A 5,856-nucleotide genomic window follows, 5' to 3' on the forward strand; every position below is an offset into this window, starting at 1 on the left:
CTCACAGTCAGCTATTGGATGGATTACAGTGCCCCCAATGGAGGAGCTAGAGAAAGTACCCAACGAGCTAAAGGGGTCCACAACCCTGTAGGTGAAACAACAATATGAGCTAACCAGTACCCCCTGGAACTCGTGTCTCTATCTTGATATGTATCAGAATGGTCTAGTAGGCCATCAGTGGAAAGAGAGGCCCATTGTTCATGCAAACATTTTATGCCTCAGTACAGGGTAACGCCAGGGCCAAGAAGTGGGAGTGGGTGGGTAGGGGAGTGGGGGGGAGGGTATTGGGGACTTCTGGAATAGCATTGGAAATGTAAATGGAGAAAATACCTAATTAAAATAAAAAAATAAAAAAGAACAATGAACAACAATAAATAAACAAACAAATAAAAAGAACATCAGGTAGAAAGACTTTAAGTCTCCATTCAAGGTATATCATGACAGAGAATCCGAAAATATCAGTAGATGGAATCAGTTGGTCATATGGCATCCATTACCAGACATAGGTATGTGTGAGTTCATGAATGCATGCCTAAGCATGGTCTAGCCTGGTCATGTAATTGTCCTAATTTTTTATTTTATTTAAATTTAAATTTTTTATTTTATGCGTATTGGTGTTTTGTCTGCATGGATGTTTGTGTGCCACTTGCCCTGCCTATGAAAGACAAAAGTGAGTACCTGGTACCCTGAAGGGGGAGATATAGTTGTTTGTGAGCTGCCTTGTGGGTGTTGGGTACTGCACATGGTTCCCTGGAAGAAAAGCCATCATCTCTATTCATCTGCATAACAGTTTTACTAATTTATATTTCTGTCAGCGTAGTAAAGGGGTCCTTATTTACTACATTGTAACTAGTTTACTGTTATTAGGTTCTCTGTGACAGTCATTCTGACTAGGGTGAGATAGATGTACAGTATAGTGAAATTTTGCATTCCCCTTATGGCTAAATGTGGGTTTATATTTTTAAAAACCTACTTTAATAAGTGTACTTAAATGCTTTAACCTCCCTTCTAGCCCACCGCCCACCAACAGTAGTGGGGAAAAGGTTAATAGGGCAAAGAAGAATGTAGATCTGTTTAGAAATAGTTTTTAGGGTGCATCCAATCTGTGTTGTCAGGATATCAGCAGATCAGTTCACTCAAATCAGCAGCGGTAGCTCCATCCACTCACAAGTATGATTCATGAATCAGCAATGGCAGTTTGACCCAGAAGAAATTACAAGGCTTTCTATATTGGAGATCTGAGTCTGCAGAAGCAGAAAGAAACCACCAGAATACCACTAGAAGGTTTTGGTGTGTTTCTCTCTAGAAATTCATGACAAAAGATGATCAGCAAAGTGGTGCAAGGTGAAAATGCCACATAGAATCGTCAGCAAAGACCAGCATCAGGGAAGGCCAATGAAGACCATCAAAGAGAGGCAAGCAAAACCAATGCCACACAGTGCCATTTTCTGTTGGTTTATATTTATACCCTTTCCAAACATCACGAGTTCTCTCTAGCATCTGTAGCAAAACATCATATATCCTTTTCCCAGGAAGCTTACAGAAAAATACCACATGTATGCATCAGCAAAAACATCCTCTTCTACTACAGTTTCCAGAAAAACATCACATGACACAACTGGGTTTCCAAAGAAATCAGAAAGTTCCACTTCAGCTAAAGATGTTGAAAAGGTTTTCATGTGTTCACTGGTCATTTTTTCTTCATTATTTGAGAACTATTTCTTCTTTTATCAGTAACTAGATTGTTTAGGAGTTTGTATTTAATTAATTTATTTTTTAATTCTTTATAAAGTCCAGGTATTAATGCTCTGTCTAAAGTATAGATAGGTAATGTTTTCTCCTGTTTTGTAAGCTATGTTTTTACCCTAGTGATTTTTCTTTTTTTTTTTTTTTTTTTTTTTTTTTTTGGTTTTTTGAGATGGGGTTTCTCTGTGTAGCCCTGGCTGTCCTGTCCTGGCTGCAGCCTCTGTGGACCAGGTTGGCCTCAAACTCAGAAATCCACCTGCCTCTGCCTCCCAAGCACACTTAAAAATTAGTTGTTGTAGCTTCATGGATTTATTTCTGGTTCATCTATTCTATTCCATTGGTACACACAACTGCTTTGTTTGGCATGGTGCTATTTTTCTTACTGTGGCTCTGTAAGCACCCTCAGCTGTAAACATTCTTGGTCTGGCAAGCTGTATTTTTATTTTCAATTAATTTTAGAAATCTTAAATTTTCCTTTTTGAGTTTTGTTCTAATAAGATCCATTGGGTGTTTGGACTTTGTTCTTGGTACAAGTTTTTGTTTAGTTTTCTTAGTTTCTCTACTAGCGATTTAGGGTATTGGAATTCTATGCTCTAATTAGATGTAAGAAATTATTTTGCTTTCTTTGGATTTGATCAGAATTGATTTGTGCATAGAATGTCTATTTTAGGGAAGGTTCCATGGGCTGTTTTATTCTGTATGTTGGTTGGAACAATTTATATATTTGAATAAAGCATTTTAATGTTGAGGATTCTGTGCTGAGCTTTGGTTTGGATAACCTATGTATAAAGATGTATATATAAAGGTGTACCACTATTATTGTTTCTGTAAATATCTGACTTTTTGTGTTCATTAGTGTTTGCTTTGTGAAATGTCAAATGTAGATCATATATATTTATACTTTTCTTAGATTAATAAATCTTTCCTTTATTAATATACCCCCCTAAACAGCACTACCAACTGGGGACTAAGTATTCAAATAGATGAGCCCTTTACTTAAACAATGAAGTTTTATGGTTAGTTGAGCTATTGTTTCTGTATTTCTTCCTGCTCCATCATTATTGGGTATTTGCTGGTTTACTGTTTTAGACATGGTGGAGTACTTTCCAGCTTGGATTTGTCTTACCTTTCTTGTACTTGCCAACCTTCCTTTTGAAATAGTAGTCTTACAAATCTCTTTTGCAGAACTAGAGGGGTGGTCAAGAACATCCTCAGTGTGTGTCTGTCTTAAAATAACCATACTTCTCCATCAATTTAAAGAGATAACTTTGCTATGTACTTCTTGACTTGAAACATATTATTCCATACTTTTATGGGTTTTAGGACTGCTGATGACGGAGGTTTTGGCTTTTGTAGTTGAAAAATATGCTTCACTCACATCTTTTAATATTGTTAATTTGCTCTATATTTTAGGTATCATAACTATAGTTATGACATATGTACATGTCACCTCTCCCAGACTGACACATCCATTTCACTATTTCAAACAATTTATATTTGAGATTTTCAAGAGGTTGATCTGAATTCTATTAGACAAGCTTTGTCTTCCACTTAATTTTGACTTTTTCTTTACCAATTTCCTCATCTTAGTTTCTTATAAGTTCCTTATGTTGGCCTCAATCTTGTTAGTGAGGATGACTTTGAATTCTGTTCTTCTGGGCTTCAAGTCCAGAGCACCAGCCACACCCACTTTGTTCTGTCTGAGCAGGAAAGCCAGAAATTCATGTATTCCAAGCAGGCACTCTGCCAACCCAGCTTCATCTCTATGCCCTTTGCATACTAAATTTTTAGAGTTTTAGCTTTTATAATGAAGACAAATCTCAATTTCCATTGCATGAAAATGAAAGTTATATTTTCTTTTCCCCATGAGTATGAAGAGAATGTATCCCAATGTCTACAAGATTAAAATAGCGCCTATACTTTGTTTTTCTTTTTTATTAGAGTGAGAATATTCATAATACTTTATATTCATATTATTGTATAACCATCATGTCTATCCAATTCTACAATTTCATCACTCTGAATTTACCTCTTTATCTATCACTCCCCATTTCTCTTTTTGTCTAGGTTCTGGTTATCACTGATCTGCCCTCTGTCTCCATGGGTATATTTATTATAGACATTTTATATAGACAGAGTCATACCATGCTAATTCTGGTACATGACATCCTTCAATTAGTATTTGAATTACCATCTATAACAACCAGTCCAGGATCAGTTTCAAACCTCTGGATCTATATCAATTGCCTAGTCTTAGCCAGGTCTCTATTAATAACTGAAAGCCTTGCTAACTCCTTTTTACCCCTTCACCATACACAATAAATAAAATGAATCCTTTAAAAAAGAGAGAGAGAACTTCAGGTATTGTGATGGTTATACATGATTGTAAACTTTATTACATTGGTAATCAAGCTAAAAAAATCCAAATGTCTGGGCACACCTATGAGAGATTTGTTTTTCTTGATTAAATCATTTGAAGTAGGTAGAACCACTTCCAATCTGGATCTTTGAGGTGGGAATATCCACCTTTAATCTGAGCCACACCTTCTGTGGGGAGGGTGACAGATTATATAAAGGACATTCTTGCTTAATCTCACTCTTGCTTCTCAGTCCATTCCTTTATTGGCATTAGAGCCTCCTTCTTCAGGAATCCATGATATATTGAATCTCAGCTGAGACATCCAGCCCTGTGAACTGAATAACTACTGGATTTTTGGACAGCCATTGTTGACCAGTTATAGCACAGCCTGTAAACCACTCTAATAAATTTCATATCTATCTATCTATCTATCTATCTATCTATCTATCTATCTATCTTCTATCTATCTACCTACCTATCTATCTATCTATCTATCTATCTATCTATCTATCTATCTATCTATCTATTTATCTATCTATCTGTGTGTATGTGTGTGTATATGTATGTGTATATATATATGTATATAAATGACTTATATTAAATGTATGCATAAAGATTATATTTATTGAAGATTACATATATGTTATATTCATGTATAATTTATATACTTATATACAAATTACGTATACACATATAGTATATATATTTATTCTATACGTTTTATTTCTCTAGAGAACCCTAACTAATACAGGTGTGTTACTATCATATATATTATTGATCTTGAATTCCAGAATCCTCATTACCAAAGGATTTTTTTTTTTTTTGCGGTAATCTGTGGCAAACTTCTTTTATTATTTTCTTTCTGTAGTCTATTACCTCTTTACATCTTATATCATTAAATTCATAAATTTGCTTTTCTTTAATTTTTATTTGTAAATGAGATTTTTAATATAAATGTAAATATCAAATTAATTCAGTGGCTTTTAAAAAAAATCCTGGCTATTTCCATGATAATGACACAGAGAGATATAAATTTATTTTCAAGCTTTACCATAATATCCAGGCAGTCATTTGATCTATTTTACATCTCTCAGCTAATATGACTTCCACTCAGCCAAAATCCCCATAATACTTGCTTTAAGGGGCTTTCATGCTTTAGCTGAACTCTCATGTTGTCTTTTCTTTTTCCTCTTTGTGGGTCAATCTGTGTTCCTCTTCTCTCTCTCCCTCCCCTGGCTGGCATTTGTCCTGCCTTATTCTCTTTTCTGCCTAGCCATTGGGTGATCAGCAGAGAATAAATGGCAAGCATCATTTACATAAACATGATACAGGAGATTCTTGACATAAGCATCACAATGCCATGTCTGGCTTGAAACGCAATGTAAAGGCAGAGAAACCAGCATTTGAATAACACAAGGATAACTTTTACACAAAATCATTATGCCTACACTTGTTCCTATACTTTTATTTCAAGATATACATAGTAATTTTTCTTTAAGTCTATATGAAAGCGTAAGTGTGACTAAAGATAAGATAGAGTTTGAAAGTCTAGAGTGACTTTTCAAGGATTATGTCCTTGAATCCTTGTATCCAAGCAAGATTAAGCTAAGTATGCATAAATCATTGACTTAAAGATCCACTTTTAATGATATTTTGTATACTCTCACTTTTTAAATTTGTAATAAATAGAACACTTAATGCTGAGGATGGATTGCAGGACAGCCTCTTCTCCTTCTTATTCCTCTGTTCAT

Source organism: Mus caroli, unplaced genomic scaffold (genome assembly GCF_978045245.1).
Source record: "Mus caroli unplaced genomic scaffold, Mus_caroli_1 scaffold_7, whole genome shotgun sequence".
Classification (NCBI taxonomy): Eukaryota; Metazoa; Chordata; class Mammalia; order Rodentia; family Muridae; genus Mus; species Mus caroli.